The sequence below is a fragment of the Cibotium barometz genome, chromosome 45, assembly GCF_041138505.1.
Source record: "Cibotium barometz isolate CiBa-2024 chromosome 45, ASM4113850v1, whole genome shotgun sequence".
Taxonomy (NCBI): Eukaryota; Viridiplantae; Streptophyta; class Polypodiopsida; order Cyatheales; family Cibotiaceae; genus Cibotium; species Cibotium barometz.
In genome coordinates this window covers 14,807,292-14,818,884 of record NC_141090.1, presented here as the reverse complement: position 1 = coordinate 14,818,884, position 11,593 = coordinate 14,807,292, and positions in this window count along the sequence as shown.

The window sequence follows — 11,593 nt, the reverse complement described above, 5'->3', positions numbered from 1 at the left end:
GATATTCATAATTGGAATGATGATAATGATTTCAGCAAATCACTATGAGATTAGTGGATTGTGCTGTCAGATTGCTACTGTTAACACTTGACCGGTAGATCAAGTTAAGGGATGACAAATTGAGATCTAGCTAAACTGAAATTTCCGTAGAGGAATGTTCAGAAGGAATTTTTTCGGTCTAATGGACCATTATCGTGTTAAAGTTATGAATGATATGATTTAAATGATTTGTTATTTAATGATGAGTTCTATTTAAGGGATAATTATCCCAGTCTTCTGTTGGGTTGACCAGAATATAAGGAACCCAGAATAAAATTGGATCTTAAGAAAAAGAGTTGTCCTCTACCTTGCGAGATGAGGACATCTCGCTCTTTTCAAGTGGGGTAGAATGTAAGATTCTCCCCCAGCCTTAGAGGTATACAGGAGTAAGAATCTCCCTTTCTGATCTTATAATTATTCTCTCTCTAAAATAAAAGAAAGATTCTGTTTAAAAAAGGAAGAACCTTTTTCCTGAATACTTCTCAAGAGTCCCACCTGTTTTAAGAATTCAGAACAACAAGTTCAGAAGTGAGAATCGATGTTTTGGATATCAAGGTTTTGGTCTCGAGTACGGCCCAAAAGAAGTTCTTTATCTCTTGGGAAGTATAAGAAGTTATCTCCCAGATATTGTGGACCAAAGAAAGTAGGTGATTTAGCTTACGAACTTCTTTTATCTCCTCATCTCAAAGTTTTGAATGCCTTCTATAGAAAAACGTGCCAAACCCAAATCATGGAAAGACGGTAAAACTTCAGTGGCAAGTTACCGTTGGCTTCTAAGTTACGCTAGCTCCTTCCTTTATATAAGTCGTAACTTTTACTTGTCGCTCACAGTAATCTTACTTCCATCGATCTCCTTTCTTTCTTAATCTCCTTCATGGCTTGGCAACAAGAACTAGTTTTATCCATAATGATTCCTCACCTTCAAGACGCAAGTGAGTCTGTGAAGAAGGATTTTATAGAGCAGTATGAGCACTCACTTTTCCCTCACTTGGGAACTTCTGTAGCGCAAACCAAATGGCGGACCTATCAAGACATAACTAGGGTAACACCCTGGGGTCAGCAACATTTTCGTAATAATGTCCGCTTGGCCATGGCTATTGAAGCTTTGGGATTGGGTCCCCGGTACTACTGCGTCATGAGATCAAGGCATCTTGGGTTTTCTGAGCGGGTCTTCTTACTGGCGTGTTTTCTCCCTCATGAGAAGATATGTCTTTATCCCGTTTTTGGCTTGCCTCTCAGAGGTCCTTTTGTTAGATCGCCTCATACCACTGAGATAGGTGCGGCAATAACTAGCAGAATCATTCCCATAGATGAGTTACCCTATACTTGTGCAGCTTGTGAGGACTGCTTTTGTGACCATATGATGGACGGACTTATGGAAGTGTAAAGAGTTCTTCTATCTTTACTGTATAAGTTCCGAGAATGAATAAAGTTTAAATCTTGTTCTTATCTTGAATCTTGCTCTCTTGAGACTTTTTTTTAATTGGTGGTTAATCTTAATTAAAAAAAATTTTCTCTCAGTCTCATACTTGTGCATCTTGCGAAATTACCCCCAGTTTGCGAGATGAGGGCATCTCGCGTTTTTTAAGTGGGGTAGAATGTAAGATTCCTCTCCCAACCCCTTTTTGATGTCTAGTATCTTCCCCTGTAATCAACCCCTCTTCAGAAATATAAAGACCTTGTTTCTAACTATTTTAGCCTAGAGAGAGAAAATATTCTAGAGAGAGAATATTCAAATTTTGAATATTTTTGGATAGAAAAATATCTCTTATAATTCAGATGAGTTCCCTTGAAACAGAAATTCAAAAAGAATTTTCCAATGTGCAATTGGAATTAATTGGAAATAGGTATAAAGAACCTTAGTCTAAGGGTCTAGATTTTCAGAAATCTTTAGACTATGGTCCAATTAAGGTTCCTATGGGCCAATAGCATCAATCCATGTGTAGGGAGTAGATAAATCCAATTTGTAAAAAAGAAGATACCCAAAAATGAGTAAATGCTCACATGAGGTGAAGAGTTGAAAATGTACAAGGTTTATTAGTAAAAAACTATGAGCGATATTAAAAATATGAGATATTTTGGGAGTAATGATTTTATTATGACACATATGTAAGGAAGGAGAGTCCCTTAAATGCTCACATAAGATGAAGAGTTGAAAATGTACAAGGTTTATTAGTAAAAAACTATGAGCAATATTAAAATGATTCCATTATGACACATATGTAAGGAAGGGGAGTTCTTTAAAGGATGTGCATATTTCACATAAGATGAAGAGTTGAAAATGTACAAGGTTTATTAGTAAAAAACTATGAGCAATATTAAAATGATTCCATTATGACACTTATGTAAGGAAAGAGAGTTCTTTAAAGGAGGTGCATATTTCACATGCTTGAATGAGTTTTAAACTCATAAAAATTGAGATATTTCATCTCTCCTCTCTCCTCATTTAAGTCTAGTTGCAAAAAGTTAGCTTAACTGACCTAAAAATGGTCAAATATTGACCAAACTGATTTAGAAAATTCTAGAATCAGTTTGTTTGGTTAGGAGCTCAATTTTTCCTATAAATAGAAGCCTCCCCCTTGTTGAAAAATAGATAGTGTTTATGCATCGTTACTCTACTCCACCTAAGCCAAAAACTGTGAATTCATTTAATAATTCACTAGTTTTTGGAGCTTCCCTCTTTCTTCAATCCCCATTAGTGGCTCCATCAACATACTTAACCAATTGATTGGTTGGGGGCCTCTACCGTGAACAAAGAATCAAGCAATTTGTAAGAAATGGTCATACTCATGACCCATTCTCAATCCACATGAAGCTTTTCATAAAGCTTTTCCTTAACCCAAGATTAAGCTATGCTTGAGGCCAAATTAATGGCTTTTTTTCTATGCTTTTAGTTTATGTATATTAATGATTCAATCCATTATGGATTAATAATCCAATTAGAGATTATTTTAATTATTTCCTTAATGATAAGCATTATCCCTTAGAAAAATTGAGATTTATCAGTCATAGTAGCGGAGCTATGGCAAAATTTTTATAAAAATTATGCATAAAATAATCTCATTCAAAGCATAAAAAGAGGACTTCCTACCATATTCTAGGAATTATCATCCTAGATTAATTGAAAGAATTTCATTACAATCATGGAGAAATTGAATTTTAATATCATGCATAAAGGATAAGTTTTTATATCAAAAGTGTTATTTTTACCATTTTTATTTCATGCATAGAAGTATGCATAATGGATAAATTTTTATATCAAAAGTGTTATTTTTACCATTTTTATTTCATGCATAAGAGTATGCATAATGATAAATTTTTATATCAAAAGTGTTACTTTTATCATTTCTATTTTCATGCATAGGAATATGCATAATGATAAATTTTTATATCAAAAGTGTTACTTTTATCATTTCTATTTTCATGCATAGGAATATACATAATGATAAATTTTTATATCAAAAGTGTTACTTTTATCATTTTTATTTTCATGCATAGGAATATGCATAATGATAAATTTTTATATCAAAAGTGTTACTTTTATCATTTCTATTTTCATGCATAGGAATATGCATAATGATAAATTTTTATATCAAAAGTGTTACTTTTATCATTTTTATTTTCATGCATAGGAATATGCATAATGATAAATTTTTATATCAAAAGTGTTACTTTTATCATTTTTATTTTCATGCATAGGAATATGCATAATGATAAATTTTTATATCAAAAGTGTTACTTTTATCATTTTTATTTTCATGCATAGGAATATGCATAATGATAAATTTTTATATCAAAAGTGTTACTTTTATCATTTCTATTTTCATGCATAAGAATATGCATAATGATAAATTTTTATATCAAAAGTGTTACTTTTATCATTTCTATTTTCATGCATAAGAGTATGCATAATGATAAATTTTTATATCAAAAGTGTTACTTTTATCATTTTTAAATTTCATGCATAGAAGTATGCATAAGAGTTGATTATTTTATTATAAAAGTGTGACTTATATCATAATTGAATTTCATGCATAGAGGTATGCATAAAAGTTGATTATTTTATTGTAAGAGTGTTACTTTTATCATATTGGATTTCATGCATATAGGTATGCATAAAAGATATTCTTTTTATACTAAAAGTGTGATTTTTCTCATAAATGGATTTTATGCTTAACTTAGATGCATAAGAGAAATTCTTTTATTCTAAAAGTGTAATTTCCTACCAAACTGAATTTATGCATAAGAAGATGCATAAAAGATTGATTTTAAATTCGAAAGTGTTAGTCTCCTTAAATGGAATTTATGTATAAATAAATGTGTAGAGAAATCTTATATCAAATATAAGAATTCTCTTTTTTTTTAAAAAGAGAATTAAAAAAAGATATGAAATGTGATAAGATGTGATAAGAGGTGTATGAGATGTGATAAGAATTGATAAGATGCGTATGGAAAGTGATAGGATGTGATAAGATGTGTATGGGATGAGGTAAGAAGTGTATGTGATAGAATAGGATGTATATGGGTTGTGATAGGGCGAGAATGGATGTGATGTAAAAGATTAGATGTGAAGACATATGGGGTTACATGAATGGGAATGTGGAAATGGATGTATGTATGTGGATGTGTGGATGTGGAGATGGGAGTATGGATGTATGAATGTGAAAGTGGATGTATGAATGTGAAAATGGATGTATGCATGAAGATGTATATGCATAGATGTGAATGTGGATGTAGATGTGGATGTATAGATGTGAATGGGAATGTGGATGTGGATGTATGTATGTATGTGGATGTAGATGTGAATGTATAGATGTGAATGGGAATGTGGATGTGGACGTATATGAATGTGGATGTAGATGTGGATGTATAGATGTGAATGGGAATGTGGATGTGGATGTATGTATGTATGTGGATGTAGATATGGATGTATAGATGTGAATGGGAATGTGGATGTGGATGTATGTATGTATGTAGATGTGGATGTATGTATGTATGTGGATGTGGATGTATGAATGAGGACGTGATAATGGATGTATACATATAGATGTGGATATATGGATGTATGCATATAGATGTGGATATATGGATGTGAATATGAATGTGGATGTGGATGTATGGATGTGGATATGGATGTGTATGTATGAATGTAGATAAGGGATGTGGATGTATAAATGAGGATGTGAAAATGGAGGTATGCATGTAGATGTGGATGTATGGATGTGAATATGGATGTGGATGTGGATGTATAAATGAGGATGTGAATGTGAATGTGGATGTGAATGTGGATGTATGGATGTGGATATGGATGTGTATGTATGAATGTGGATATGGGATGTGGATGTATAAATGAGGATATGAAAATGGATGTATCCATGTAAATGTGGATGTATGAATGTGAATGTGAATTAATGTGTCGTCGAGATGGGGAAATGGATGAGAATGAGTACACATTGAATGGAATGTGGAATAAGTAATGTGGACTAAGGAGGGATAATGTGGAAAGACGAGAGTTTGATTTAGAAACTGTATTTTGTGACTGTTTGTAAATGACTGTTTTATGTCAAGAATGCTGGGGAAGCATTTTGACCATCTTGTGGATTAAGGTCATGAAGACCTAACTGTTAAAGTTGCAACTGCTGACGGAGAGTCAATGGAGGACGTCTCGCGTAGCAAGGTCGACCGAGGTCTTGACCAGCCTCGGTTCGATTTAAATGGTGAGCTTCCGGTACGGTGGATGAGGGACCAAGGAAGCGGCCTATGAGTGAAGCGCTAGGTCACCTGCGAAGGATCCTAGAGGGTGCTGACCATACGGTGCTCGGGCTCTGGGTCGCCCAGGATACCCACGCGTGCGTCGAGGAAGATATTGGAACAAGGAGTAAGAGTTGTTTTGTGAAACCGGGCATGGATCTGGTTGATTGACCTTGCTGGTCTTCAATGGATGAGTCCATGGCTCTTTATATGGATCTGTTGGTTGATCTTGCTGATCTTCAACGAGAGTCCATCTTGATTTTTATAAGTGATTATATTGCCGAGTATTATGGGCTAGGAACTATTGAAAAGGCCCCTGTGTGGACAGGTGGTGAGCGTTCTAGTTGCCAATGATGCCATAGATACTCTGATGAAGGAATGATGGGAAATTATGAATCAACCGGATAAATTGGAAGATTGTGATCAGTGGTACTATGGTTTCATTAAAGGATTGTTTTAAAGTTAGCTGATGCTAAGAAAAAGGCAATTTCATATTGGGTGTGTAAGTGGTGTGGCTAGTTTTATGTTTGCATGAACTTCCGGCTAGGGGGCCTTGGAACTCTTTTCCTTGGTACCCGGGACAAAACCTAACCAAATTCCAAATTGGATCCCATCACTACAGTGGTTGGGCGGTTGGCTAACCCATGGGATCGGATGGGGTTAGGCTGGACTGATGCTATTATTACGATAGATGAAGTAAATCTCGGATAGAAATTGTTCTATGGATAGGAATCAACGGCTGTGCCTCTCTTGATGGGGAAAAAAGCGTTGATCCCAATGATCCAAGTGCAAGTTTCTTCCTTGATTTGACCAAGTACCATTAAAGGTGCAGTCAGATCAGTTGATCCATAATGATCTTGACTACGTTAGAGTAAAGAGTTATCCTGGTGGAATCGCCCATGCTTTCCGGGTAAAGGAAGTTTTTCCGGTTTCGGTTTTGGACAAACCGACGGATTAGTCTCTTGTCCGGATATCCGTGGGCGAGGCCCCGAGTGTGGGATCCCTGTCCCGCGCGAGAAGTGCTACTTCCGCTGCTAGTACCCCGAATCCGTTGCTCGATGGGAACAGGGATCTCACAGTTGGTATCAGAGCATTTTGGTTAAATGAGGATCAACCGAGAAGCCAAATATATCAAAAAATTTTCAAGAATCAAAAAGATTGTAATTGTGTGATATAATTCATACAATTTGATATTCAAACTGAAATTCGTAATTTGGTAATTGGGTCTTCAGATGGAAGTACCGCAATTATATAGAATTCGTGACTTTCTTGAGGCCTAGACATGATGGTATTTACCTTATAATTCCAAGGGCCGTGACTACCCGTATATACCGAGAGTATACTGCAGCTCTTTACTGACAGTATATACGAGTAAATCTAAGACTTGAAATTATAAGCGTTAATGCTATCCAGATGATAAATTCGAATGTGGTTGATATGATTTTTAATTTTGTTTGAGAATTGATGAATTGAATTGGATTCTGATTGAAAATTCTGATTGAAAAATGATGATTTCTGAAATTAGTTGAAATATAAAAATCCGAACAAAACCACAATGAGGATTAATGGGACGACTCCCAGTGATGATATTCATAATTGGAATGATGATAATGATTTCAGCAAATCACTATGAGATTAGTGGATTGTGCTGTCAGATTGCTACTGTTAACACTTGACCGGTAGATCAAGTTAAGGGATGACAAATTGAGATCTAGCTAAACTGAAATTTCCGTAGAGGAATGTTCAGAAGGAATTTTTTCGGTCTAATGGACCATTATCGTGTTAAAGTTATGAATGATATGATTTAAATGATTTGTTATTTAATGATGAGTTCTATTTAAGGGATAATTATCCCAGTCTTCTGTTGGGTTGACCAGAATATAAGGAACCCAGAATAAAATTGGATCTTAAGAAAAAGAGTTGTCCTCTACCTTGCGAGATGAGGACATCTCGCTCTTTTCAAGTGGGGTAGAATGTAAGATTCTCCCCCAGCCTTAGAGGTATACAGGAGTAAGAATCTCCCTTTCTGATCTTATAATTATTCTCTCTCTAAAATAAAAGAAAGATTCTGTTTAAAAAAGGAAGAACCTTTTTCCTGAATACTTCTCAAGAGTCCCACCTGTTTTAAGAATTCAGAACAACAAGTTCAGAAGTGAGAATCGATGTTTTGGATATCAAGGTTTTGGTCTCGAGTACGGCCCAAAAGAAGTTCTTTATCTCTTGGGAAGTATAAGAAGTTATCTCCCAGATATTGTGGACCAAAGAAAGTAGGTGATTTAGCTTACGAACTTCTTTTATCTCCTCATCTCAAAGTTTTGAATGCCTTCTATAGAAAAACGTGCCAAACCCAAATCATGGAAAGACGGTAAAACTTCAGTGGCAAGTTACCGTTGGCTTCTAAGTTACGCTAGCTCCTTCCTTTATATAAGTCGTAACTTTTACTTGTCGCTCACAGTAATCTTACTTCCATCGATCTCCTTTCTTTCTTAATCTCCTTCATGGCTTGGCAACAAGAACTAGTTTTATCCATAATGATTCCTCACCTTCAAGACGCAAGTGAGTCTGTGAAGAAGGATTTTATAGAGCAGTATGAGCGCTCACTTTTCCCTCACTTGGGAACTTCTGTAGCGCAAACCAAATGGCGGACCTATCAAGACATAACTAGGGTAACACCCTGGGGTCAGCAACATTTTCGTAATAATGTCCGCTTGGCCATGGCTATTGAAGCTTTGGGATTGGGTCCCCGGTACTACTGCGTCATGAGATCAAGGCATCTTGGGTTTTCTGAGCGGGTCTTCTTACTGGCGTGTTTTCTTCCTCATGAGAAGATATGTCTTTATCCCGTTTTTGGCTTGCCTCTCAGAGGTCCTTTTGTTAGATCGCCTCATACCACTGAGATAGGTGCGGCAATAACTAGCAGAATCATTCCCATAGATGAGTTACCCTATACTTGTGCAGCTTGTGAGGACTGCTTTTGTGACCATATGATGGACGGACTTATGGAAGTGTAAAGAGTTCTTCTATCTTTACTGTATAAGTTCCGAGAATGAATAAAGTTTAAATCTTGTTCTTATCTTGAATCTTGCTCTCTTGAGACTTTTTTTTAATTGGTGGTTAATCTTAATTAAAAAAAAATTTCTCTCAGTCTCATACTTGTGCATCTTGCGAAATTACCCCCAGTTTGCGAGATGAGGGCATCTCGCGTTTTTTAAGTGGGGTAGAATGTAAGATTCCTCTCCCAACCCCTTTTTGATGTCTAGTATCTTCCCCTGTAATCAACCCCTCTTCAGAAATATAAAGACCTTGTTTCTAACTATTTTAGCCTAGAGAGAGAAAATATTCTAGAGAGAGAATATTCAAATTTTGAATATTTTTGGATAGAAAAATATCTCTTATAATTCAGATGAGTTCCCTTGAAACAGAAATTCAAAAAGAATTTTCCAATGTGCAATTGGAATTAATTGGAAATAGGTATAAAGAACCTTAGTCTAAGGGTCTAGATTTTCAGAAATCTTTAGACTATGGTCCAATTAAGGTTCCTATGGGCCAATAGCATCAATCCATGTGTAGGGAGTAGATAAATCCAATTTGTAAAAAAGAAGATACCCAAAAATGAGTAAATGCTCACATGAGGTGAAGAGTTGAAAATGTACAAGGTTTATTAGTAAAAAACTATGAGCAATATTAAAAATATGAGATATTTTGGGAATAATGATTTTATTATGACACATATGTAAGGAAGGAGAGTCCCTTAAATGCTCACATAAGATGAAGAGTTGAAAATGTACAAGGTTTATTAGTAAAAAACTATGAGCAATATTAAAATGATTCCATTATGACACATATGTAAGGAAGGGGAGTTCTTTAAAGGATGTGCATATTTCACATAAGATGAAGAGTTGAAAATGTACAAGGTTTATTAGTAAAAAACTATGAGCAATATTAAAATGATTCCATTATGACACTTATGTAAGGAAAGAGAGTTCTTTAAAGGAGGTGCATATTTCACATGCTTGAATGAGTTTTAAACTCATAAAAATTGAGATATTTCATCTCTCCTCTCTCCTCATTTAAGTCTAGTTGCAAAAAGTTAGCTTAACTGACCTAAAAATGGTCAAATATTGACCAAACTGATTTAGAAAATTCTAGAATCAGTTTGTTTGGTTAGGAGCTCAATTTTTCCTATAAATAGAAGCCTCCCCCTTGTTGAAAAATAGATAGTGTTTATGCATCGTTACTCTACTCCACCTAAGCCAAGAACTGTGAATTCATTTAATAATTCACTAGTTTTTGGAGCTTCCCTCTTTCTTCAATCCCCATTAGTGGCTCCATCAACATACTTAACCAATTGATTGGTTGGGGGCCTCTACCGTGAACAAAGAATCAAGCAATTTGTAAGAAATGGTCATACTCATGACCCATTCTCAATCCACATGAAGCTTTTCATAAAGCTTTTCCTTAACCCAAGATTAAGCTATGCTTGAGGCCAAATTAATGGCTTTTTTTCTATGCTTTTAGTTTATGTATATTAATGATTCAATCCATTATGGATTAATAATCCAATTAGAGATTATTTTAATTATTTCCTTAATGATAAGCATTATCCCTTAGAAAAATTGAGATTTATCAGTCATAGTAGCGGAGCTATGGCAAAATTTTTATAAAAATTATGCATAAAATAATCTCATTCAAAGCATAAAAAGAGGACTTCCTACCATATTCTAGGAATTATCATCCTAGATTAATTGAAAGAATTTCATTACAATCATGGAGAAATTGAATTTTAATATCATGCATAAAGGATAAGTTTTTATATCAAAAGTGTTATTTTTACCATTTTTATTTCATGCATAGAAGTATGCATAATGGATAAATTTTTATATCAAAAGTGTTATTTTTACCATTTTTATTTCATGCATAAGAGTATGCATAATGATAAATTTTTATATCAAAAGTGTTACTTTTATCATTTCTATTTTCATGCATAGGAATATGCATAATGATAAATTTTTATATCAAAAGTGTTACTTTTATCATTTCTATTTTCATGCATAGGAATATACATAATGATAAATTTTTATATCAAAAGTGTTACTTTTATCATTTCTATTTTCATGCATAGGAATATGCATAATGATAAATTTTTATATCAAAAGTGTTACTTTTATCATTTCTATTTTCATGCATAGGAATATGCATAATGATAAATTTTTATATCAAAAGTGTTACTTTTATCATTTTTATTTTCATGCATAGGAATATGCATAATGATAAATTTTTATATCAAAAGTGTTACTTTTATCATTTTTATTTTCATGCATAGGAATATGCATAATGATAAATTTTTATATCAAAAGTGTTACTTTTATCATTTTTATTTTCATGCATAGGAATATGCATAATGATAAATTTTTATATCAAAAGTGTTACTTTTATCATTTCTATTTTCATGCATAAGAATATGCATAATGATAAATTTTTATATCAAAAGTGTTACTTTTATCATTTCTATTTTCATGCATAAGAGTATGCATAATGATAAATTTTTATATCAAAAGTGTTACTTTTATCATTTTTAAATTTCATGCATAGAAGTATGCATAAGAGTTGATTATTTTATTATAAAAGTGTGACTTATATCATAATTGAATTTCATGCATAGAGGTATGCATAAAAGTTGATTATTTTATTGTAAGAGTGTTACTTTTATCATATTGGATTTCATGCATATAGGTATGCATAAAAGATATTCTTTTTATACTAAAAGTGTGATTTTTCTCATAAATGGATTTTATGCTTAACT